The 27,800-nt window shown below is 39.4% G+C and overlaps 1 long non-coding RNA gene across 4 annotated transcripts; it reads right to left on the bottom strand.

Moving 5' to 3' along the window:
- LOC132332181 (uncharacterized) lies at positions 1-27,182 on the bottom strand. 4 transcript variants are annotated; one of them, XR_009487808.1, is made up of 6 exons: positions 26,934-27,182; positions 15,570-15,614; positions 14,987-15,219; positions 14,242-14,302; positions 13,844-13,924; positions 1-3,139 (listed from the first exon to the last, which is right to left on the bottom strand). It is a non-coding gene; the product is annotated as an uncharacterized LOC132332181 (long non-coding RNA). The 4 variants fall into 4 exon arrangements; XR_009487809.1 differs by having other exon boundaries at positions 1-2,859; XR_009487812.1 differs by having other exon boundaries at positions 1-1,863.
- Positions 27,183-27,800: the final 618 nt, after the last annotated feature.

The raw sequence follows: 27,800 nt of genomic DNA, 5'->3' as shown, positions 1-27,800 counted from the left end.
TTTTTGTGCATTTTGTTTCCAATTTTATTAACAAACAGACATCAAAAAAGGAAAGATTTCAAAAGGATTACAAGATCCGCTTTCAATGTCTTACAAAGTGGTATCTGAATTACTCTCACTCAGGCAGCAATGGGCATGAAATATTTTCAGGATATAGTGCAGCTAATATTCCTAAACTAGTCCCAAGAGAGGTACACCCCAGAGGTCAAATTCTTCTGTAAGATAAAAGTGCGAAACTCTCACTGAAACATATGTGAAAATCCCATATATAAATCTGTCCAAGGACAGAATCTGAAGAATTTCCAAGATGAAGCTCTTGGCATAAGCTCAAGAAAACCAGTTCTTTAAATGGAGATCCACATCTTTTAGCACATCTTTTTTCTTTCCTCTGAAGTAATACTCAGCATTAATGGAGAGAACAAAATAAGTAAAATAGAAATTCTATAGGTTTCAATATCTCTGTGACAGCAGAGGGGTGGAGATACTTTGCATCAGATTAAAAATATTAAATTAGTGATAAAAAAAATAAATATAGGATTGAAAAGGCATTTGCCAGATCCATTTATTTTAACCAGAAGAACCAAGCCTTCTTTCTCAGCTGTTTCTCTTCTCATAGAGACCATTGATGCTGAGTAAGAGCACCTGATAAAATGCCCTGGAGAAGCTTTACAACTCAACTGGCACTTACATAGCAGAAAAGTCACACTGATATCAGAGTAATCTTTCCACAAGGATGAACAGCTCTTGAACAATTTCTCCAGGGAACAGCATTAGACACAAACAGACTTTGTCCATCACCAGACATGAGATTCAGTTCATACGTAACATACCTTGTGTAATGAAACACAGGAGCTAATACACTGATTTTTTTTTTTTCTATGCTTTAACATCAGCAAACAATATAAACTTATCATTTCTAATAGTTTAAAAATCTATGATGGAATGTTTTTTTAGAATGTAGGCCTCACATGCTCACCTTATCCTGGCAGTCAAACAGCTGAAACACTTTGATCTTATTTACAGAAGTTCTATATGACTAGAAAACCATTTTCTTATTTCCACCTTTTTCATTACTTAGTTTTTAATTGCACCAGAGAGCAATTCCTCCTGCTATATTACCCAGCACAATGGTCTGGGTTTCTTGGGCTTTTACTCACAGAAATCTCTGTAAAAATTAAATTTGAAAGGTTTTAGACAAAAACCAGTTTGTCCAGTTCCCAAATCATGTGTACTCGTTCACAGTATTTAGTGACATTCACTCACTCCACTGGCTCCTAAACTTTGGTATGTGACCTGAACTAGTCATCCCTGCTTCCTCAGTAACCAGTGACAGACAGCCCAGCAAGCACAGAGGGTGGTTTGTTCTGTATAAGTGTCTGCTTGGAATAGGATTAATCATTAGATCATTGTGTTGACATGAACTTAGACTAAATGCCCAATTATTGAATTGATATAGTCACATTGAATTAATCATTTTCTCTGTGCCCAGGTCCTTGCACTATACTAGCAAAAGCAAGCAAATACACGCTATATGCAGAGCAATTTCTTCCTTCATGAGCTGTGTTCATGAGCAGTAATTACTTACAATTCTTTGCTAAAAATTTATACCATTTTTTCACAGGTGAAAAATGTCACACAAAAATAGCCAAAAGGATCTAATAAGCTCACTTGAGAGATTTAAATCAAACTTTTATTTTTTCTTTGTTCCTTTTTTTGGTGGTGTTTTTGTTTGTTTGTTTGGAGTGCTGTTTGGTTTTGGCTTTTTCCCTCAGTGTCCAAAACTGTCTAAGGTGAGAACAGCCAGATTTTCTTCAGTTTCCAGAAGTAACAATTCCACACTGGCATGAATCTGGCTTCAAAGTCCTGTGTAGGTAACAAGAGAGTGTGAGAAAAACAGGATTTTTGGTCAGCTGGAATGAGCAGACATGCCAGTCTTTGTACAGATCTCTGGTAGAGGCAGAGACATTCTCATTCTCTGGCTGCAAGGCGATGCCCATTTTCCTCTGCATCCCCCTGCCCTGTTTGTTGCAATACATGAGGCACAGATGCTGCAGGCAACAGGAACACAAACCCAGTTCACCCTCAGAGAAGACACCTTTGGCAGTCAGCAGGACTGAGTCACCCTGTCCTGTCCTGTCTCACCTCTTCTGTGCTTGTCATTAAAGTCTGCAGAATAATTATCGCAGAAAACAGACAAAAGTGCGACCATATGGGTGTGTTTACACTCCGGAGTTTCGGGCACCTCTGGTTTTGACTTCACAGTCTTGGTGCTCTTTTCACACAGATGTTAAATTTTTTGAAATTAAACATCTGCTGTTTTAATCTACACCAGCATTATTATTACTGAGACCACAATTAGGGATTGGCCTTTTGGAATCACAGCATCAAATACCTCTCCAACTGAGCTAACAGCAGAAGTTCTGATGATAGCAAACTGAATATATTGATTAATCATTAATAAATAGATATGATGCACAGCTTAACCAGTGGGTTTCAAGCCTGTTCAATGACATATGAAAGGTAGAGGTTAGCAAATGCAGTTTCCATGACAGGTTTTGGATAGGGAATAATATAAAATTGCTTTTTCTATTTATTTCTCCCCTGAATCCTGTCTCTACTCCTTCTCTCTGCTTAGACGTCTGCCTTCTTCCTGCACATCCTCATCTGTAACCTCCACTTCTGCTCATACCAAGGTCTCCAGTGTCCCTTCTTATCTTTCCTTCTCCTCTTCCTCCACAGTCTTGCACTGCAGATGATCCCTTCCTCTTGTGGGGGGATGTTCGGAGTGATGGCGTTTGTCTTCCCAAGTCACTGTTACGTGTGGTCCTGCTTTCCTGGAGCAGCCTGAGCACTTGCTTGCTGTGGGAAGTGGTGAATTAATTTTCTTGCTTTGCTTACATGTGCAACTTTTCCCTTCTTTATTAAATCATCTTTATCTTGACCCACAAGTCTTCTACCTTTTACCTTTCCAACTCTCTCCCCAACCCCAGTGGTAGGGCAGTGGGCAAGGGGCTACGTGGGGCTTGATTGGTGTCTGCAGCTGAACCACAACAAATAGAGCGCATCTCTGACTTCTTTAAAAGGTGCCAGAATGCCATGGCTCTGCCTGATTTCATACATCTGGGGCTTCAAAAATCTCCTTAAGAAGCAGAATACAGATGAAAATGAAAAGTAAATTGATCTGAAAATTAAGACCTAGTCAACATTTTTCGTGTGATACGCTTAATGGTTAGTGAATCCAACAATTAAATATTTAACTGCCAGTCAGCAAATAAATACTACCAACCAGTCTTCAACAGACTATTTGAGTGTTTTAGAGCCCAAGATGTGTTGATTCAAGGCCTGCCAACCTGAGATTAACTGTTTACCTATTAGGAAGCTGGCAATTGATTTTTGAAATGACAATGAAACAGAAATGAGAAAGTAAATAATGCAGACACAGAGGATATGGTTTGAGAGAACAGTTTCCTCATAATACAAGTTGCTAGTGTTCTGACATTCCAGAAAAATATGAGAAGCTACCTGAAAGTCAGCGGACTCTCACCAATGTAAAGCTGGTAGGAAGCCCCAAACAGGACTATCAGTTGTAGAAATTTCTCAAACAAAGTAAAGAAAAGGAAAAGAAATATGGCAAATCAGAGAATAAACAGGCCTCAGAAAATAGTTTGGAAGTCAAGAGTGTAGCCTATTGTTTAACTTCTTTTTTGAAAAGAGAGAAACTGGCAAATATAACATCATTTAAAAAATAAATAAACAAATATCCCAGACTACAGAGCAGTAAGTTTGATTGTCCAAGTGGGAAAATTGGTAGAAACAGAATTGGTGGTTGAAGGGGTAAATAAAATAGATAATATTTCATAAAGGAGTCATAATTCCCAAAACAATTGAAAAAGGCAATTAGTAGGGAGGTAAGACAACTTTGTTGATAGAATACACCTGAGGTTTTTTTAGGTCTTTCACCATGCTTTTTAATAAACTAAATTGGTCTGGATTAAAAAATAAGGTCCTCTCATTGATAAGTAATAGTTGTAGGAGAGTAAACAAAGACTAGAAACAAATGTTCAATCTCAGAATTTCATTGGGTGAAGCAGTCAAAGGCTGACCAATGATGAACATGGACCTGCACTGAGACACATGCTATTAAATATACATAAATGTGGTTAAAGACAATAGGATAAAGGAGAAAGGAGAAAAAAAATCAAATTTGGTGAAGACGCAGATACAGAATAGAAAAATCTGAAATAGAGAATTCATTATATTGACTAATTGAGTCCTAAAATGTCAGATAAAATTAGGCCAAAATAAACACAGTTATGCACATAAGAACATATCTAACTATAAACAAGGAATGAGTTTATATTTGTTCTTAGGTAATTGCTAGAAACATCTACATCCAGAATCTCAAAAAATAGGTCCTAAAGTTGCTGTGCATATTTGTGCATATGCTACACTCAATGAATATCAGTAATAATGAGAATGAAACTGAAAACAACAGTCATCATGTCATTATGACACTTTGTAAACACCTGTCAAACCCACATGCAGGATGCTGCGTGCAATATCCAAAAGAGCAAACCAGAAAAACTAGAAAATTGCAATGATCAGAGGTATACATTTTTTCCTATCTGGGAAAGAGTACACAGCTGACTTTTCAGCTTGGAAAGCATGTAACTTTGTTATAAAACCATTGAGAGAATGGATAATGTGAATAAAAAATATTCATCCACTACATCTCATTACAGAAGGACAAGGAGGCATTCAGAGACATTACCAGGTAGCAAAAGGATTTTTTTTTTTTTTTGTAAAAAATGCACATTTCAGCTGTAGAATTCATTCCCACAGTAAATCAAAAACTAAACGAGCTCAAAAATTATAACTAAGGATAACTTTATATGTTTGGCCACGGTAAATGGTGGTCTCCAGGGCATATCTGATTCCCAAAAGATGGACCAGCAGATGGATTTGTTGGGTCCCTTCCTTTTCCCTACAATCCATTTTCACTCCTGCTGTCAGAAGCAATTCTAACAATACAACCCATAGAACCTGCAGGGAGTGGTGCTGCTGGCCCAATGCAGGTGATCCACAGGGAAGAAGAGTAAAAGGCAAACAGTGTTGCTCTTCCCTCTGTGCTGCTTTCCAAGAGCCCATCACAGTCTTTCTACTTTAGAGGACTTTTTTTTGCACAATCTCCACTCTTCTATTACCATTCCCTCTTAATGTTATTAAAAACTAAATTTATTTTGATATCAAGGTGATTCACTGTTAAATCATGAGAACAATTCTGAGCCTTCCTCCTGTTTATGAATATCCTGTGCTGCACAGGCTCTGTTAGATCCCAGGGAATTCTATAAGTTGTCAAATTGTTAATATAAATGGCCTGTGACAGCCGGACAGAGGAAATAAATCACATGCAAATACAGCACATGTGTACACACATATTCGTAGTATTTACCTGTCTTTAATTATGACTTGAAAATATTCATTATTTCCTGAAAAATAATTATTTCCAAAAATATGTAGTGTTACACAACAAAGGAATCAGAACAAAGAAATGAAAATAAACTCTAGGCCTACAGGAAGAAGAAAGCAGGGGAAAACAAAATAAAACAGAAGAGGAACAAAGACTAACTCAAGCCAAAAGAAAAGAAAAAGAAAGGAAGGAAAAACCTAACAAAGAATAAGAAAATAAATCAAATAAATTACAAACAGAGAGATAAAAAAGCAGGAAAGTGAGAAATGAATATTTTTCAGGTTTTTGTTCTACTTTTACAAGAATGGAAACAATAATTTCAAAAATAAAATGGTTTGGAATTTTTTTTTTTAATTTAGGTAATATTTTTGTGGTTTCTTTCTAAGAGACACAGGGAGATCGTGGAAATCAGAATCACAGAACAGTTTGTGCAGAAAGTGACCTTTAAAGGTCATCCAGTCCAATTCCCCTGCAACAAGCAGGGACATCTTCAACGAAATCAGGTTGCTCAGAGTCCCATCCAACCTGGACTTGAATGTCTCAGGTGTGGGGCATCTACAAAATAGCAACTCTCTGGAACATAGAGAAACTTCCTCTAGCCCAAACACAGGGAGTTTTCCCTCATTTACCCCACATGCCCTCACACATCGACTTCTCTCACTGGGAAGGGAGATTTTCTGTTACATTCAAATAATGTGCTAGAGCCTATTTTTTCACCGTGGTGCAAAAACAAATGACATGGAGCACTATGCAGGTTCACTTCCCAAATTATCCAGGACCAGAGACAGTCCAGTGAAGGTGCAGCCTGAGACACAGAGCTTGGAACCACTTGTCACTTTATGACAACCCAATTTCTTCACACATTGTTTCCAAATGCAAAATGCAACTGACGAGATGAGAAGTCTGTGCAAGTTAGAGAACACTCAGGGTGTATAGAAATGATGTCTTGAATTGGCTGGGTGAGAAGTATATTCCTTTTGATTGTTGCTTCTTTCTTTTTAATGTTCTCAGAAAACGGCTGTATCTTTCAGAGTCTCTCAAGGATTTTTAGATAAAAAGAGAGGTTTTATCTTTGCATGTCTATAAGCAGTGAAAAACTCCAGAGACTGAAACCTACAGGCAATTCAAATAAACTAAATCCGATCAAGGTAATATCAATGCCAGAATTAGAAGAAAACCCAGAGAGAATATCAATAACAACATTAAAACAGCAGGTTTCAACTGGAATCAATAGGCAGTATAAACAGAAAAAATTAAGTCACAAAGTGATAGTAGATAAAAGCTCCCCACTCATTAAAATTCTGTTTGTCTTTGTGTCTTTTTATCAATGTACCTATATATCTATGCAAGTGTATCAAAGTTTATAATGTAAAAGAATGATGAAATAATCTAATTAATTTCCGGTGTCATTTCACATATTTCTTTCAAGTTAAAACTGCAATATTAATAATGGTTTGCAATTTAATAAAATATCTCTATGTCCTATTAACTTCTATATCTGCTTGTTATAAAGCCCCTTTTTATCAAATAGCTAAACTTCAAAAGATTTCTGCTTTGATCTGAAATGAAAAAATGAGGTTCATTCCATTTGTACAGAATAACCTCACTATATCTTACAGAAAGACAGTTGTCTGTTACTGCCTTTCTGTTTCAAAATACATTGTAACTTGGGCAAGCAAGAAGAAAAAGCAGAGGAGAGAAGACTGGGCTTTGTGAAGAGACATTATAATGTGGCTGGGGCTGTGTCAAAATTTATGATGGTTGCAGCAAGTGAGATATTCTTCCTACTTGAAAAACAATAAAAGTTTCAGGAATGAAATGTGTAGGTGTTTAAAGGTGGGTTTAATGCTCTGGGGCTTAGCTTTCATGGTTTATTTTTACTTTCAGAACTGAGCTTTTAACAATATGTTAATCGATTGTGATTTTCCGATGGCTTTTTCTTCCCCGCAGGATAAAAAAGATACTTGATAGGTAGGGTAAGGGAGAAATATTCTAAATTTAAGCTGTTTATGGAATTTATATCCCAAGTCAGCATTTCAGAAAATGCCAGTCCAGATATCCAGAGGGCAAATTACCAATCTTTGCATGACCAAAATACCCATTGATATTATTACAATTTTGATCCAAAAAGGAACTCAGGACTGGGTCTTTATTAAACCATGTCTGACACTCACATGATTTCTAGATGACAAAGAAAAAAAGCCATATTTTATATATTGCTCAACCTAGAGCCTTTGTAAAGAAATACCATGAACCACAGTAAAGGTTACGGCTTTGGTCAGTGCACCTTCTGTCAGAACACCCTTTTTAGTGGGTCCTTTAAACATCATTGGTGCGTGAACTGGAAGTTCAGGAAAAGGCAATAAAGCTGATCATAGCTATTTTATAATATGGCAGGCAGTGTGAAAAGGGTTGCTGAGGACTAGAGTAAAGGTGTTTCTTGCCACTTTATCATCCAATAAGGGTCCTTATGCTGGTGCTTACAGGCATCCTTCACTGACAAAGGGCAGAAGGGATCTGTGCTACCCAGCTCAGGTCTGCAGCTGTGTCAGTAAAAGCAATTCATCCATTCATACCCATCTGCATCTCCTCCCCACAGCTTCTATCCCCCTTATCCACAACCACATTGACGTCAGATCACCCTCATCCTCTACTTTCAGTAGAATTAATCCACACTCTAATAGCTATACTCCCCTCCAAGGAACTTCCCTGCAACAGCACTTTCTACTCTTTCACTGCCCCATGCCTCCCCCTGCTTGCACCACCAGCCCAGATGCACATGGAGTTATTTATATCAAGTACTGACTGCCTCTTGAGCCCCTGTCTGCTTCCAAAATACCTGCTATACCAGATTTTCAAACTGAAAAAGTGGCTCAGTGCAATTTTCACTGAAGAATGTGTACAGGATTGGTTGTGAAGGAATTTGGCAATGAGGGAGACATGATGACTGCTATATAAGAATCTAGAAAGTTTTCATTCCAGTTTTCATAAGCGTTTTATTCTTTATGCTCTGTTCAGTAGCAACAGTGAACAAAAACAGTGACAGACCAATCCTCCATATCCACCCTTGTTAGCAATCCTTAGGAATTGCTTGTCACAAGGAGGCTGGAATATACAATTGAATTTATGGCTGATTTAAACTTCTGGTTTTGTAGTTAACAGTGGTTTAAAGTTAATTGATATAGATTTATTAATTAACTGTCCAGAGGAAGTTTTATAGCTGATGATGTTGTTTTCTCTGGAAATAGTGCATGGTGTAAAAGTAAAAGACAAAATATCAGCTACACAAACATGATGCTGTTATCAGTTTGTCTACTTGTTTCATCTCATATGAGAATAGGCATTAACATTCTGAGTCAGATGTTCTCATTAATGTGATTCCCATCGTGAAACTGAAAATACACAAGCTATCAACATTTCTAAAACTCTCTTTGTTCGTGTCACAAAGCTGCTCTTCAGAGTGCCAGCCCCACAAAAGTTGTGAATGTTCTTACTAAGAATGAGTCTTACTTGCCTAAGGAAAGGAGCTGCAAAAAGGTCTGAGGTACCTATTTAATTTTGAGCCAAGATCCTCAGAACCTCTGCTACTTCCATCCTCATCTGGATGTTCCTAAAGTTCCCATATGTCTAAATATCTATTTGCTTCAATTGGCAGATCCAGGCTAATAAGTCCTTTTGGAAAATGCCCTCTGAATCAAATCCTACACAAAGCAGGGTGCAGGGAACTAACACTTCTTTTGCACAAAGAATAGTTTAGTTTTAAGTTTTACAGTCATTTAAGAGAAAAAAAGATTCCAAAAATATGCCACCTTGGATTCGATATTAAGAAAACTTTTTTTTATTATCACCTTGGGAACAATGAAGCTGGAGAGCAGGTTACCCAGAAAGACTGTGCAGTCTCCATCTCAGAAAGTTTCAAGACCCAACTGGATAAAGCCCTATGCATTCCTGTTTGATCCCATAGTCGAACATGCTTCAAACAGGAAGTTGGACCAGGGACTTCCTGAGGTCTTCTGTAGCCTATGTTATCCTGCATTTGTATGTATTATATGCATTGCTTCCTACTGATTGCTTGCTGCCAGCTCTTACAGGAGTCTCAAAAGTGCTTTGGATCAGGAAGCAGGAATCCAGCAGGGGAAAATTTTGGGGCCTGCTGTCACTTTGAGAATTCATTTGACTCTGAAAATTATCATTAGAATATCAGCAACAGAGAATTCCTTAGAAATGGTGCAGCAATCTCTGCATACAGTCCTTCTGCATGGACCACACTGACATCAAGTGCCCTACTGACCATTATTGGGTGCCATTATAGTCAGCCATGGTTAAAAAGTTTCTGATTATTTCCCACAATATAAAAGAAACTTTTGATCTTTTCTCTTGGTTCAGATAATATTTAACTCTACATGAAATGCTTACTCAGCTGCTAAATAAAGTACTTTTCTGAGTGAGTAAACATGGCAGAATCTGACTCAGAGCAAATTATTTATTTAATACACTAAGCCCTACTTTCTGTTCACAAATTTTTCCTTGAAACAAATGTACAGCAGCTAAAACAGAGCTACTGCCTCTTTTCTGATGGTGTTCGAGTTCTTGTCTCCCCAGTTGGTTAATGATAAATGAGCACACCTGACAGATGGTTCTGCATGCAAGTGTCCTCCTCAGTAGGGTCTGGGGCATTTCAAGGAAGGTTTGATTCACCTGGTTCCTCACCAGTGCTATTATTATCATTTGCAGCTACTTGTAGTAGAGAGCAAATCATCTTTGTTTGCTAAAAAACAACCCCATGGGAAGAAGACTGACACTTGCCAGGCTCTGCAAATGAAAACTGGGAATGCAGACATTGTGTCAGAGAGGAGGGTTTTGAGGAGAATGTGCTTCTGTTTCTTCCACAACTCCTTGGTGAAAACACAGGATTCAAGAGTAACCAGCACAATTCAATATCACAAGTTCACTTGAGGGCTTGTTGAAAATATAATTCCTTGGTTTGTGAAACTAAGAGAGTCTCCAGCAGCATAATACTTAATTTTCTTCTATCAAGGTCCTGATATCAAGTGTTTGATAGAAAAATACAAGAGTTGTTGGAAATGTATTCCTGGGATTGTAATAGGTAAATTAAATATAAATAAGTAATTTATTGCAGATCATGTGGTTCTGTTCCACCATCCTAAATACAATATTTAAAATTTCATATTAATCTAATCTCTATGCTCATACTTTGTTATTTCTTAGATACTGACAACACAAAAAAATCACCATCTATACCATGAAGTCTTTCTGTATGAATGACAGACACAGTGAAGGCAAATCACACTGGAAAAATGGGGAAAAATTGTCATATTTATCTTTTAATATATTTTAATACCTCATTTCTTATTGATGCAATGGAACTAAACAACAAACTCTCTGCAAAGAAATAGCTCACCTCCTGACACTTTCATTACTTCCAATCATATAAAAGGAAAATAAAATAAATTAGGTTTTTATGTGCCCTTAGTATCAGACAATGTTGCCGTTATTTAAGCAGAAGATGTATTGAAAGCCATAACTGTGGGTCCTGTGAGATTACCTTGTGCACCACAGCTCAGCAGCATAGCCCAGTACAACCAGTCCTGTGTAAAGAAATCCTGTGAGTCGCAGAAATTGTGCTTCCTTCTCACCTCACTGCAGAGGCATTAGACTACTTCCAATGTTTCCATCCTACTCCAGTGGATGGATGGCTTTACTTCAGCTGTGAAGCCCTAAAGGTATAGAATTAGAACTCATAAAGGTATAGAATTTGAACCCATAAATAATGGGTTCAGATCTTCACTCACACTTTCTTGGAGTACTGCAGGACAATTCAGGATCACTGTCTATATATAATCAATGTCACATTGTCAGTGGCATCAGATGACACTGTGTAGCTGTAGACTCATCTTTTTCTTTAAACAACATAATCACACACTAGTCCTAAAACATTATAATTCTGTGGGGAAATTGCAGAAGCTCTTTACCACCCAGCATGGTTCAACTCTATATCCTCAGCTGGATACAGAGTTGAAGTCCTGGTTTTGGACAGAACCTGTTGAATACTTTGGTAACAGTGAAATTTAAATTGTAGAACAGAGATGACTTCCTTTTTAATCTAGCCTGTCTTTTTGCACTGTTGTCAAAGGATGGGAATAAGCTTGACCAGAAATATATGGGATCCCAGGTGAAATTATGCCCAACGTTGCTTTTACATGTAACTAGTCATGAGGACATGATGACTAGCTAATGTCCATTAAGAACTGCCAGGTACAGAGAGCTGGAATTCAGTGGTGGTATTTTGCATTGTGTGAGATTGCCTGCAGGTACTGTGGAGTCAACCTCAGGCCAAATTGTAAACATTGTTAGTGCTGTGTTTTTCTGTAGTCTTGCAGTGTTCTTCTTTTTTTTTGTAAGCCACATGAAGAAAATCTTCTTTGGCTTCCCGTGATGTTAGATCACTTCATATCAAAATAGATTAATGCTAGCCAGAGCACTACATGTTTATACCACAGTTTTCTCTGAGGCAATATCTTTCCTCTAATTATAGCATAAGGACATCCCCATAATCAGAGCCCAGGGTTACAGTATGGTGACCATTCCTGTTAAGCCATCTGAGAAATGACATTAATAACTTCAGTGAGATGAAAAGCAAAGCGCAATGCTCTGGGAGTTAATCTTAAAAGATTTTTTTTTTTTTAATCACTATTATCTTTCAGGCAGTTGGTGTTTTGAGTGTTTTGTAATAATGACAAGATCCAGGGGTCAACAACCTCTGCCAAGCCCTAAGACTGACTCACAAGCCAGTTTTGCCCTGGTCTCTTTCCACAGTTTTCAGTGGAATTCTCAAAACATTAATGTATGTCAATAGGGTCGTGCTAAATATCTGTGAGAAGGAATAAAGCTATTTATTTCTAGTCACCATAATAACTACAATAAGAAAGTTATTTGTTGACTTAACATAGAATCGAAGGAAACAAATATTAATTTATACAATCAAACAGTTTTATATCTATTACTTGTGTTCACTTTTGAGCAAGCTAAAGCAATTAAACTTCTAGGGTCTATCATGATTTAAATGCCCTGGAATTTTAGCTCACAATTCCTATTTTCTTGGTAACCACTGTTATAAAAGAAACAATCCATGCTAGAATTTATTGCTGTAATTTATATTAGGCAAGGATTTGTGATCCTTGAAATTCCCTGCTGTCTGATTTACAATACTCTTTTTCACTGTATCGTCCTTAATTTTATGTAATCAACATTTGAAAGGTTTCCTGTTATGGCTGCTGCCATACCAAACAGAGGTTATTTATCTAGTCAGAATGTTTGCTCTTTGCAGTGTATATGCTAAGACTCCCAATACTATATAATTACTTGTTTGCTTGCCTGCTCTTTTGATCAAGTCTGTGAGACATTATTGAGCTTTAGCAATCAATAGAATTTCAGGTGTCCAACAACCACTTAGCGATTTGTGAATATTGAGTGTTGGTGTATGTATCCCAGATGCAAAGCAGCCAGCAGGTTTATCTAATTCTTTATTTGATTTCAAAGACAGCTGTTGAAAACCTTTCATACACACAATTATCTTCCTTCATTTGAGCATGGCAGTAGCTATGCAGATATCTCCATTTGTGTGGTTTTAATAACTGAACTATTCTTTTCCACATGTACTTGTTTTCTGCTTGTTCCAGATAGAAATAGGGTAGGTTTTAAAGTGTAGTGTTGCTGTGGATTTCTGTTACATTTAAAGTGCTTTTTTATGTTTTGCTATTTTGAATCCTCCTCGTTCTTCGAGCACAACGTGTATTATGTGATGTGAGGATAAACTGCTTCAATAAATCCCATTATTCTGAAGAACAATAAAAATAACAAGTTGGTGACACTGAAACAGTGATAAATAACATTTCTTATTTCCTTACGCTTTTAGAATCTCATTCTTGCACTTCTGAAACAACTCTAGCTCCCAGAGCTGTCAAACTAGGAGAGCACTACCTGTGTTGTTTTTGTCAAAGAAAATTATGTTATTGAACACTGTAATTTGTTAAATTCCAAATCTTATTTTGACAATTAGTTCAACCTGTGTTATCTCTGAACACGTAACTGAAAAAATAAATGAGCGGTGCATACAAAACACACCCATGGCTCCCAAAACAAAGAGGACCTTATTCAGGGAGATGTTATTTGAAGATAAGAACAACACTCTGGCATCCTGCCTCTCCCCATAATGCCATTAAACCAATCTTCTGTGACAGCTTTAATGGTTGAGGGTCCCTTAGTTCCTAGAGGTAAGTAGGCTGGAGGACAGTATTTTTTCTTGCAGAAAACCCCAAAGACAACTTGTAAAATAAATACATTTTATTTTACCTTATAATGACTGCAGTCATCATGATTAGAGTTGTGAATCCACAATAAGCCTGATTTTGCCCATTTATTCCTTCCTAGAAGCTATGAACAAGAACACAGAGTAACAAAGTCAGCAGGTTTGGCATAAGGTCAAGACAAACTCTTTAACCCAAGGTTCAAAAGTTGAATTTTCTCTCACATTACAAGAAAAGGAAAGACAAAATCAAGTGAAAGATCAAGACAAAGAGAACAAGCAATCAATCTTCAGTTCCTTCTGTAAGATATGTGGAACTGGACATATTGAACATAAATATTTAACATTAATATTTTCATTGCCAAATAGACTCTAGCTGAATATGAAAGGAGTCAGGAGATGGGATAGAAGAAGTCAGGAGAAGATTTATAAGAGCTTCTTTTACCTCCAACAAATTAAAGGTGACTGACAGTAGGTGGTCTACTGCAGAGTGCATTTTCACAAGCCTGTGCAGTAGACAGAAATAGAGAGGGTGAAAACATTTCCTCCTGCTATCCATAAAAGCACTGCCATCAGCTTAATCAGAATGGGAGCCCATTGTGCTTTCCTCTGTCCAGCCTGGTTGGTTGCCTCACCATGAGCCAGAGGGGCATTCTTTGCATCCTTCCTTCTGTCCGATACTGCTCCTTCCAGCTAAGATCCACCTCCTAGTGCTGCTCTCTGATTACTGGTCAGCCTCCATCCCATGGGCTGATCAAGGCTCTAAGGGCACTTGTAGGTTTTGGGCACACAACCCTATGTGGGTGCCTACACACTCCGGGCTCTGCTCCCACTCAGCCTGGGGCCATTGCTTCCTGCCTGAGCTGTGCTGTGAGTGTGCCAGCCTCGGGTCTGTCACAGCCATGCCCAGCTGTGCAGTCTGCTGGACTGGGCTCTGATCCACGCACTGACTTCCCAGCTTGACCTCAGACCCGCCATCAAACTCCAGGTCCTATCAGGTAGTCACCAAGCCAAGTAAGACCCTGGCTTCTGGAACAAGACTGGGTTTACATTCCTGGGCTTGCCTCAGCACTAAATGATGCCAAGTGTCCTGAACTCTCAAGTGGGCCCCTTGCCACCTCTAGATCCTGGAAATGGTGCAACAGAATCCTGGCTGGCAAATCCCTGCCCTGCTGCTGTGTGTTACCTACCTGATGAACCAGCTACCTGTGACTCAGGGTGGTGGACCAGTCCTATATTGTCTTAAGCATTCCTCAGTCCCAAAATTTCACAGAAGGGCCTTCTGCAGCCCAGTCCACTGCCAGCTTTTCAGGCAAAGGCACCAAGTAGAGAGAGGCTGAAGAACTGGTTGGTGTTTCTCTTCCAGAGGTAGCCAGCTCACATGGGCACAAAGTCCTGCTGAGATTTCCTTCAGCTTGTGTACCTAAAGAGAACGCAAAGAAAGGAGGATGGATACATTAAAATTAGGGATGGGAACATGGAGGATAAAGCAAAAGGAAGTTCTTCTAAGACTTTTTTTACTCTTGCAGTCCATAAATCAGGTCTGGGACTTTTCTGTGATTTTTGTCTTATAATATCACAAAAATGTAGGAAAAGTAATTCACCTCCAACTACTGCACCTGCTTGTACAGTTTAAATTAAAACCAGAAACACTGCAAATCCCACTTCACAATGCCTTTCAGTGTTGAAGACTCTGAATTAAAGGCCTTCATTGTTTAGGAGGATTATTTCTTTGCCTTCCCTGGCTTCAAAGAAATAAGAATCTTCACTCACTTTTCTATTGATCCCTGTTGATCAGATTAACTTTGTTTTGGATTCCTACAGAAACAAAAGAAAAATAGAAATGTTGTGAACACTTGATGTGCACAGTTTTGTTCAGTTTGTGATTCTGCTACCTATTACAAAGATAATTATTGGTTAGACAAAGAAAGAATAAAGGAATTACTGTAAATTATGTTCAGTAAATACCAACAGTTTAAGCAATTACAAAATTATGGAATATTTCATAATGACATGTAATTACAGTTAATTCCACAATTAAAGTTATATCTTTTATTTAGCAGCACTTGTTCTTTCATAAATAAGAATAATAACTAGGATTAAGAAAGGTCAAAGAATACTCCTATTTCAACACTACAAAATGCATTTCAAGCCATTCCTGTTCTTCTGATGTACTTCACATTGTATGACTTTTTAATCTTATACAAAATACATAAGATTATTTTGTATAATCAAAAATAGACAGAGTCCTTCATATGGAGTCTCACAAGTGCTAATTAAAGAAGAAACATGGGATCATTTAGGTTGGAAAAGGTGTTTAACATCTTCACGTCCAGCCATTAGCACTGCCAAGTCTGCCACCGAACCATGTCCCTAAGCACCACATCTAGACATCTTTAAAATACCTCGTGACTCAATAACTTCCCAGGGCAGCCTGTACCAATGCTTGACAATTGTTTCAGTGAAGAAATTTCTCCTAATATCCCGTCTACACCTTCCCTAGCGCAACCTGAGCATTTCCTCATCTTATCCCTTGTTGCTTGGGAGAAGAGACTGACACACCCTCCACTAATAACTACTTCCTTCTTACTGGCTACACTCACACTATTACTGCTCATTATGAAGTTGGTGTCTCTCACTGCAAGTGCTGATTGCTGCTGGCTCATGTCCCCTCTGTTGTCCACTGGGGCCATCAGGTCCTACTTTATAAAGCTGCCTGTCAAAAAGTTGATGCTAAGATTGGATGGAAGGAGGATGGCTTCCCAGACCAGGGCCAGGACTCAACACTCTGTGTTGAATCTCATGAGATTCCTGCCATACTTTCTCCGGCCTACCTATGTCCCCTTCCAGGGAAAGAGCCACTCCCACCCAATGTGGCATAATCTGAAAACCTGCTGAGGTTGCACTCTGTCCTACCTCCTAGGTTAGGAAGAAACAGTATGGATTCCCACATGAGCTGCTGAGGAGTCTCAATAGAAACTGCCCCCCCAGCAGGACTTTGCTCACTTCTCAGGCTCAAGTCCTGAACTGGAGAGCCATCCTCACCGTGTCTTCATCTACCTCTCCATGCCCTTGGCTGCATCCCCACATGTCCCATGAATTTGCCAAGCTGGCTGAAGTCATCCTTTTGGTAGTGTTAAACACATTTTATTTTCTTTCTCACATGTATTACCTCATTCCTACTCCCGCCAAGTAAATTAGAACAGTTGTGAAAAAAACAAAAAAAAAAGTGTTCAAAATTGTATGGGTTTGAATTAACATTCTTACTATTGGGGAAACTGTGCAAGTGCTACATGCATCGAAGCATGAAGCCCAGTTAAGCACACATACACTAATACTGTTTCCTTACACTGTGAGCAGTCAGAAGACAAACTGTAAAGTCACTTTATATCAGCTCTAGCTGAAGGTCAGATAGCATCCACAGGCCACCATTTTTTCCATAAACAGTTCCTATTAACAAGCAACTGTTAGGAATGCAAAAGCAAACAAATCCAGAAATGTTTGTAACTCTTGCATGCATACATGTTCTTCCAAGTGTAAGTTTTAGTGGAGTGAAAAGGATAACATAGTCACACAATTATAGTTACATGAGGAGTCACCTGAGTTCCTAATTGCTTAAACTTATAATTTTTAAGCAGGATAAGTACATCAGTGGAAAATGGATTTTTTTTTTTATTTATTAATTATTGCTTACGCTTTAGCATCTCAGATGGAATAGGCATTATATGAACATGCAGAATGTCAATCTCTTCTCTGAAATCTTTTTCAAATACAAAGTACAGATAAACATGATGAATATAAAGATGCTGTTTTCAGTAAAAACAACTGAAAGAGCAAGAGTGGTTTTACTGTGGGATCAAACGTGAAGCTGACAAGACTGAACCAGGAAAGATGGACAAATACAAACATGGAATATGGAGACAAAAACAAAAATTGTGGCAATTAATGGGCAAAGATAAGAAACAATATGAGAAGACCTTAAAAAGAATGATGAAAAATAAAATATGCTGAGTTCGGAAAGAAAGACTGGTACCCTAAAGAAAGTAACTAGTAGGATCCAACTTTCATATATCAGCACATCATTAATAGCTTTGTTGTTCAGTGGAGACACAGAAGTCCAGCCTTCTCAACATGGAGTTTTTAGTTCCCCCAAGAAGGGCTATCCTGCTGTTTCTATGTCCTACCAAATGAGAATAATTTGGCTGTCCTGTTCCCAGGACTCCAAGGGCTGTTCTTCAGTCACAAAACCTCACAGCAAAAGCAAACAAGCAAAAAAAATGACAGTGAAATTGAAATGTCAAAGGTTCTTGACCACAGCTTCTTTTCCATCAAGTACTTCAGCTTCTGTTAGAGAAGTCCTTTTTAATGCCTGTAGAGCTTATCTTAGTTTAAAGGAGTGTATAAACTTGCAGCAATGTAAAAAATTCTCAGCAAACCTCTGTGCAGGTGAAAATCTGTTATATTAACACAGAAGTTGGCTCAGCAATGGAGTAGCACTGCATTATGGGGAAACTTCCCAACAGGTCCCAAGATGGACTCATGAAGTGGGGATTAGTCAGAGCACCAATCAATACCTGAAGAGATTATTTTATTTGAAATAAATGAACTGGTATTTATCACTCTGTGAAACAGCAAATAGTTTAGACCAAGTAAATAATGTGAAGTAGAAGGAAATTGCAGAGAGCAGGCTTTGTAAGGATTGCAAGATTATTGTGAGTTACGCTGGCAGCATCTACTACATCAATGCAACTGCACCAAGACTGCTTCCACAAAGCATTAGAATTATTAATCTTTGCATAGAAATGTGTATGGCAACACTGTTCTGGGTTAGTGCAATTACAGCAGTGATGCCAGCACAGTATGAGCTACTGCAAATGCTTGTTGGCCTGAGACTGGGTGAGAGAGAGATCAAAACCTTCTGTGAACTACTGCATGACCCTGTGGTTGCCTAACTCTGTGACTCTCATGGAAAAGCGGAGGAAACAAATAAAAGGTGAAACAGAAAATGGGCGTTTTCCTGTCCTTCATCAGCCCAACGCTGATGAAGGACAAGTGATATGACCTATCACTTTCCTGGCCGTCAAAACATCTGTTTGGATTAGTACCCTGTCTTTGAGTATCCCGTGACATTAAAAAAGCATCCAGGTTTTAAATATTTGAACTTATTGACATAGGTGGACACAATAAAAATACTTCAGTTTCCACTATCTACACCCAAGCTAACAGATATTTTTCTCCACTGATAGTGTTTTTAACTTGAGGGTACAGAGTATACTGAATAAGTAGTTCCTTGCATGTTTTCCCATTGCATGTAGTAATCAACCCCAAAAGGCTTCCAGCTGCTGAACTGAGGGTCTTAATTTGGGCCTGTTGTGTTTATGAAGGCTCAAAATTCTTCACTGTTCTTAATAACGTCTGTAAGTCTCTGAGCATCATGACTTAGTCTTCTAAAATTTATCTTGTCTGTTACCAATGCAAAACATATGAAGAAACAGTAGAATACACATATTGCATAAAATGTCTTGTAAATTGAAGCAGTTTAGTTATACATAAAAAATTACCAGTGAATGTGATATTATCGTTATTATTTGAATGCTCTCAAGCCCAGGCAAAGAAAAACCAAAATTGCCACCTTTGACAGGGAACTACCATGCATAAGTAAAATGAAACCCATGGGATGGGGAACTGCAGTTTTGAGGAGAAAAACCTGCAGTGAATCAATACAATAAATTCAGTAGTAATTTCTAGAGTACAATGGTGCAGCTCATAATTGCACACCAAGTTCTACAAATTGCCACAGTGATTTAGCTACCACAAGATCCCAACCCTAAAAAAAACTTTTTTTTTTTTAGTTTTCTGTTTCTTACAGTATCTAGACAAATAATTCAGCGGAGGACATGATTAACTTTGTTGTTTAAAAAGTCATATTTTTAGCCCACTAGTTTGTTTAAGAACCATATATGAGGGATTTTCTTATAATAAGGTGTTTAATGGATGTATTTCCACTTCATTATATTTTTTTATTAAATTCACTTTATTTCTGTTCTCACTGTTATCCTGTTGCAATGCTTTCAATGGACCAGTGCTGTTTGATACAGGTCAGGCTCAAACTATCCTGCCATTCAAATATAATCTGGAGTTGTTAGAAAGAAAAGATATGAAAGATATGGGCCTCATAGAATTTAGCATATTAGTGTAAAAGAAATAAGCAAAAGGAGAAAGGTAATTACATTTTAGTAAGCCTAAAGTAAAGTAAAAAACGTAGGTAAGTGTAAAAATGCATTAAAATGTACAGACTTATTTGAGTGCAAAAATCTTACCTGGGTCAACACTGGGCATTAAAACTCTAAGCATTAGTTTACACCTGTCCTTAAAATGCAATCCAAACAATCTTATTGAAAAGTATTATTGGATAAAACAGACTCATCATTAAAATGCAGCACACATCAATGGATACATAAATCAATTATAATAGCAAAAAGAGTGACTATACATCTAAGGAAAAAGAAACCAAAGACAGAAAATACACCAACTGCTACTAATGCTGCAGTGTTAGAAGAAAGCTATAGAAGAGATAGAATGACATTGTAAATTACTCTGTTTATTGAATATTAAAAAGAATCTGAGAAGCTTTGGTGAGGAATTTTAATTCAATAAGTTCTAGTCTAAGATTTATTTAATAGTTTTTCCTACCACAATTACATGATTGAAATTATACAGCTGTAGTTTATCAGTAAAAATACAGTGAAAATACTTAGATGCTCCAAAGAGGGTAAGAATAAAAGCACACAGACAAATATGATCTGATAATGTGGGTATTTGTTTATTAAAAATAATGGAATAAACTAAATTATGTAGCTGTGCTGTGGCAACTGCACTTGTAACTTAAAGGAAAGCATAGGTCCTCAAGAATTAAAATGTCAGGCCTGCAGATCTATAACTCCCATAATATCCTAAAGTCATTACAAACATTTCATTTCAGTGAGGGTGCCAGTTGATTCTAATAACAGTGTGTGCAAATGACACACAGTAGAAGAGATCAACATATTTATGAGACTATAAACAGTGAAATGTTGTGATAATTTTGCTCTAAGATCTGAAAATGACCATGATCTGAGCTTTCAATATATTAGACATTTTTAACATAATCATGAGGTTTGAGGTTTTCTGAAGTCAATATCCATTCTCACTGTAACAGGTCTGAGGCTACTCTTGGGTTCAGCACTTGGTATATTTACCTGAAAGTGCAAAACGGTCATCAAACATTTCTGGCACCCTGAAACAGGAGAGTTGGGGTGCTGGTGAGCTGATAAGCCCCACTGCTCCCCTAGCACCAGCAGCTAGTGTAACCCATACATAAAACTGCTTCACTTCACCAGACCTCCAAAACCCATGAAAAAAATTAGGATTCCTGCCATTAAATGGAGAATTCTGGGAACAGCAGTGACCAAGGCTTGTTCTCACCAGTCCTTTCCTGCCTGATGTTCAGACCACCCCAGACCACCACACCTTGACCCCCCAGGCCGAGAGGGGCCTTCCTCGCCTCCCTGATCCGCTGGGGAGTAAGTTTCGCACAGCTCAAGCTGCTGAGGGTTTGAGCAGGTGTGCCTGCAGCAGGGCAAGCAGCTCTGGAAAACCTGGAAAACATCTTCGTTTCCAGCTCCCGGCGATAGAAAGGGTGCAGGAGCTGGGTGAGGGTGCTGAGGGGCAGGAGCCGTGCAGGGTGGCTGGTGGCTCGGTGCCCTCGCCACCTCCGCCTGGGTTGTCCCCACCTGGTCACCCGGAGCCAGGGGGAACTGAGAGAGAATTTCCTGCCGAGCAGACAGGTGTGATGTTTTGATCCGTAGGTATTTCTGCAGTTCTGCCCCTGCTTGTTGGGTACATCCACGCCCATGGGCTCATGAGTGGCGCTGTCCTTCGCTGCAGGACTGCATGAGTGGGAGCTTCACTGCCACCCATTAGGGACTCCCTAGCACGGCTGCGTCTTGAAATGGTGCCTGAATATTGCTCAAGCTTTGTTTTAAGCTTGCACCTACTTTTACCTTACCTGCCCGCTGTTTGAGTATACATATGCTCCCCTTTCCCTCTTGCTGGTGTTTCTCAAGCAGAAATGCTTGGTAGGTTCTTCCCTACCAAAGGAAGGTAAGGAAGAAATACCTCTTTCATGTTTGGCATCCCCAGGCCACCTTCTCCACCTCCAGAGATACCTTTTAACGTCTGTTCTCTAATCTAACAGAGATCCGGCTTCCTGTGTGGTGCCAGAGCATCACTGCTGGGGCAGCAAGAGAAGGAGAGGTCAGTCCCACTTCTTGCTGCTCCTCGCACACCAGTTCCCCCCTGCCCATGGGCTCGTTGTGTTCAGGGAAGGGGGAAGGACAGACTGAAAGTTCTCAGTCCAAGCAAAAAGTAGCCACCCAGTGATGCCTTTGAGAGGACCCTCTGTCAAACCATAGAGATGATTGCCAGTGCAGAAGCAAGAAAACAAACAAACCAAAATTTTTTTGACCTAGTTTCTTTGCATCAGGTAAGTAGAATGTATCAAGGAGAGCTTCCCATTATTGAACAAGTTTAAAAAAAAAAAAAAGAAAAAAAAGTTGTTTTCAGTTTTTCCCTTTTATTTTTTTTTTTCTGGGTCCATTAATGCCCAGGTTGTGGTGTTTTCAGACGAATCTTCTGACAAGTGTTGCAGTTGAGCACTGTATGCACTTTATTTTTTAGACAAACTGTGCAAGTAGCTGTAAAACTTAGGAACTGAGGAGAAAGGTCACGGGCAGAGGCTGGCCAGTTTTTGTTGCCACGGCTGAAGAAGCATAAATAATCAAAGGAATATGATTAGTTGCACTGACCTTAAGACTATTGGGAAATTGAGAGAGGGAAAAAAAAATAGATGACGACTGTTTTGTAGCTTGCCCCGCACTGACATCTTCCTGTTCCTGGCCAGGACCTCTTCCAGACGCGGCGCTGAGAGGAAGGGACAGCAGCCCTGGGGAGCAGCTCCGATGCCGGCGGCTGCCCGGAGATGCGCAGAGCGCGGAGCGTCGCGCAGCCCCTCCACCGACTGCAGCCGGGCAGCCTCACCGCCCCTTGCCGAATGGCGCCGGCTTCTCGCCTCGCAATTCAGCCGGCAAAGCCGTCCTTGTCCCGTCCCTCCCTCGCCCCTGCCGCCCGCCCCCAGGCCCGCCGGCGCGGCGCGGAGAGGCGCGTTACTTACGCGAGTCGGCGGTGCCGGGCTCTGCCGGGCTCCCCGCAAGGAGGCGAAGGGAGCCCTCATCATAGCGGGCTCGGCGTGCCCACCGACGGCTGGCAGAAGCAAAGAGTTAAATATAAAACCATAAAATATTGTGGGTTTGAGGGTGTGTTTTTTTTTTTTTTAATATTAATGTTCTTATAACGGAAGTTCTTATCAGTGGGTTGCACTGTACTTGGCAAACAAGCCTTTTTACCTTTTAAACAAATAATTCATTAGGTAATTAAATTCAAGTGAGATTACTCTAATTAAATATACACTGCTGTTGAATCATAATTTCTATGTGGCCTAGTTAAAGATGAACGATCTCGATCTCTTATTCCAGACAAAAAAAAAAAAAAAAAAAAAAAGAAAGCTTTAAAAGAATTCCCCGGTGACTGGAATAATAGATTTATACACCACCGTACAGAGGTCATTTCAAGAAAGAAGAGACACCAAACACAACATAAAGGGACTTTTCATGTCTGAAGATACTAGAATTTCAGGTTTTATTGCTGGAAGTTCTATTAAAAGACTTTGTGGAACCTAGGAGGAAATCAAAATTATCTTTCAAAAGGCGATAAGTTATATAAATATGTGCACAAACAGAAATGTGTCTCTGAAGGTATTAGTTCTGCATAATTTCCAATGAGTAGCTACTAGGCCTCAAAGGAAACAGTGCATCTTGAAATGCTCTGAAGGCTTACATTGGCCAAAATAAGGCAGGACTTTAGCAAAATTAGAAGTAACTTTGTAGCCAACGATGTGCTATATGTCCTGGTTCCCTTTAATAGCATTAGGCGTTCAAACCATAAAGACTAATCTGGAGAGTAGAAGTTCCTGCTCTCTGCTTTGATCTCCTTCCTCTTGGCTGTTTAAAGCTGACAGTTTGGCTGAATGGCATTCACTGCTTTCATTTGTAAGACATGAGTTTCCTAGTGTTCCAGAGCTAGCAGCTACACCTGTACTGCAGGAATTTACATTGCATTGCTCCAGGATGGCATTGATTTGGGACGGGTGAAATACAAACATAAACTAATTAAAAACTGCATAATGCAGCCCTACAGGAACAAGACAGGAAAAAAACAAATAAATACAACTGCAGCTGGCACGGCAATTGTGCCTCTGCCCCCAAGCAACAGTCTGGTGACATAAAATTATAAACCTTAAAAAACTCACATAATTGCTGTTGATCATTTTGGAGACAAAATGGAAATTATTTTGTTAATTAAGTTCAGACCCATAAAATATTCATAGATAGGTAGATAGAAGGACAGAGAGAGAAACGGCGAGAGGCAGATGATACATTCTATAGATTTTAATCCTTGTTCATATAGGCCAGTGTGCATAGCTCTAATAACTCATTTGCAAAAGTGCAAAGGAAGAGAACATCCGTGAATTCACATTGCTATCACAAATAAATGTAAGTTCATCTGAGGTGAACTGATAAAGGAATAATAAAAAGTCACCACCAGGATATAGGGGGGAAAGTCAATTTCTCTTAGTTTACTTTTTTAAAAACTAGTATTTTTCATTTTGAAAGTGCATGCTCTCTCTCTCTGAATAAAATAATATTAGTAAACACTTCACTAGCTGCTACCTTGAGTACAATCAAACGCTGCAGCTGCTCAGGCTTGGATTCCTTCCTGTACTGCCTGTATACACTGAAGATATGTACATATTCACATTTAGGGAATCGCTCAGGTATGCCTGATTCCAAGTTTGTGTTTATTTAGACAAACCAAACTATTCATTTGCACAGTCAGAGGTCTAAAGGCTGCTGTGATTTAAATAGTCAAAATTAGAGTGAGATTTTTAAAAATACACTTCCTTCCCTTCCTTCCTTCCTTCCTTCCTTCCTTCCTTCCTTCCTTCCTTCCTTCCTTCCTTCCTTCCTTCCTTCCTTCCTTCCTTCCTTCCTTCCTTCCTTCCTTCCTTCCTTCCTTCCTTCCTTCCTTCCTTCCTCCCTCATTCCTTCCTTTCCTTCTTTTCCTTCCTTCCTTCCTTCCTTCCTTCCTTCCTTCCTTCCTTCCTTCCTTCCTTCCTTCCTTCCTTCCTTCCTTCCTTCCTTCCTTCCTTCCTTCCTTCCTTCCTTCCTTCCTTCCTTCCTTCCTCCCTTCCTCCCTTCCTCCCTTCCTCCCTTCCTCCCTTCCTCCCTTCCTCCCTTCCCTCCTTCCCTCCTTCCCTCCTTCCCTCCTTCCCTCCTTCCCTCCTTCCTTTCCTTCCTTTCCTTCCTTCCCCTTTACCCTCCTTATTACAAAAATGTTCCTCCGGTTGGGCGTGAAGGGGAGGAGAGGGGAGTCTGGAGCTCCAGAGCTACATCACCTCTCCGCCTATAATTGTTTGTCACATGCCCTGTTGTCACAAAGTGGGGTTGTTTCCCAGACCCTGCTGGAAAAAAGGTGCAAAGTAATAATGAGTGTTTAACAAGGCTCATAAATCAGGGCTGATGAGAAGCGCTCAGGACGGTCACACGGCGGCGACGGGCCTGGCAGCGGGCGACCAGTGAGCGGAGACCCCTGCCACGGTCCTGCCGAGCCACCTCCGCACTGCAGGCGCCCAAAAAAAGTAAACGTCCTCAAATGAAACACGGTCCCATGCTAAATCAGATGTAATACACTTAATGAAAACTCAGTCAACTGATCCAAATAGTCGGCAGTCGGTGCATAATTAGAATCTAGGAGAGATATATTAAATTAATGGATTCTGTCCTGCACAGATGTATCATTAAAATATATAGGATTGATACCTAACATGGTAGAGTTATTTTAAACTTACACATTAATAAAAATACAGCTCGGAAAAAAAAGAAAAAGAAAAAAAAAAAAGAGACAGTGAAACTACCTGCTGAGAACAGTCAGAAAATTAGCAACATACGGATAATCTATTTTTTTTTCACACCTCCGTTTCCCTCTCACATTCTTTCCACAGGAAAGAAAATTGAAACAGACTATTAACTGAAGAAATAATCTTAAATTTCTTTGTCTATTGCCGGTGAGAGCTGAAAATGAAAAGAGGATTTGCAAAAGAAATCGTTACCAGGATGTTTCAGAGCAGTTACAGAATTAAATGAAAACTTTTCTCCCCAAGCCACAAACAAGGCGCTTTAGAGACTAAACCTCCCTTTCTTTTGGTAGATCTGATTATCAACGCCGCATAAACACCGAGTTTTACCAACTCGGGGGCCATATGCTCATGTATCTGCCCGCGGAGACGGCGCCCAAACGCGTGTATCACTGTGGAAATTACACGGGTGAACCGTAGACTAGTATCTGAACTAGACTCTCAGATTGTGCTCTGCTTAGTATCCTATTCTCCCCATGGTTAGGTGTCTCCTTTCAACATCTCTGTCATCTCCATTTGAAGATATTTTCAGCGGTTTATCACTGCCATCTCCAGCCCTGCGCATTTGCAGCAGGTTATCACAATTGCCAGTCCCCCCTGGCTGATGGGTTGCGCTGATTACCATCACTGCCCTCAGATATTTGGTGCGGATTCCCAGCACTGCAATATCCACTCTTAGGACATCTGGAGCAGATCAAAATCACTGACTTCATTTTTCAGTAGAGTCAGTGTAAAAGCTTCACACAGCCTCTTCGCAAACGTAGCCTGTAGTCAATTCCCGCAGAACCAGCCTTCAGTTAAAATTCGGCCAAGCAGCGACCCCTATGTCTGGATTTGCATTTCTTATCGGACCCCTATCTAAACTGATTTGTTAATAATAAAGAGAAAATCTCTTGGCACTGGATGCATCGCCTTAAGAAACTGGAAGGATCACACTCTCTTAGCAAACTCCTTCTCAAGAAAGGCTCCTTAAGAAGTTTATCTGCCCAATGATCTTTGAATTAGATGAGCGTGGCCATTTAGGTCGATTTACTTTAAACAGTATACAATTTATTTTAAGCGATTACCTTAAGTATAATCACATTATGGCCAGCGCTGTTAGGTATTTCTCTCCCGCCTGATTTCTGATGTGCATCCGCTCTCCGACGGGAAGGTGACTGCTTTTCACTCTCAGCCCAAATCCTTTTTTTGCTACGTGACTGTTTATCGTCTTTTAAAACAGTGTTCGGCTAATGAGTTGGCACCGCACTCCTTTTTGTTAGGTCTTGCAGAAAGTTAAAGAGGCGTTCAAGCAACTACAACACAGTTCTCAGGGGAAAAAATGGACAAAAAAAAAAAAAAAGTAAAAGGAAGAGAGTTTTTTTCGAATTATAATTAATTTTTTAAAAATGTGTATTTTATTCCACCTATTAACAATTTGAAGCTAACTTATGAGTAGGAGGGGTTGATCACATCGACCTTTTGGACTGTTTAGGTCCAGGGTTTAGGGAAAGATTTTCCAAGCACTTCGGGCAGCTGCTGCTGATGTTTGTAATTTTCCGTACAGTTTCGTTCTTTTCGCACTTTTGTTATTAAGCTCCTGCTATAGGTCTTGTATGGGAGGAAATAAACCCAGAATCTCCCAGACCTTCACTAAACTGATTTTCAAGCTAAGTAGCTTAGTGTAGCAGCTCTGGTCCCAGCTTACTCGCACAAGGGGGAAAAAATTAAAAAGAGCTTTGAAAGGTTGCCTACTAAAGTGACTTAATAAACCGTCAGAAGGGAAAAAAAATGGGCAATGTCCTGTGCAGGAGCAGGAATCGGGTGGGAATTGGCATTTTCTGATCAGAATTGTGCATAATTAATGGCGTTCGCGGGACCCTGCTCATCCTTGCTCAAGGAACTTTGCAGATGACGAACAAAGCCAATCATACCAATCTTCTAACTTTTCCCCC

Source organism: Haemorhous mexicanus, chromosome 1 (assembly GCF_027477595.1).
Source record: "Haemorhous mexicanus isolate bHaeMex1 chromosome 1, bHaeMex1.pri, whole genome shotgun sequence".
Taxonomy (NCBI): Eukaryota; Metazoa; Chordata; class Aves; order Passeriformes; family Fringillidae; genus Haemorhous; species Haemorhous mexicanus.
The sequence above is the reverse complement of the archived record's forward strand: the minus strand, read 5'-3'. Positions and strand labels throughout refer to the sequence as shown.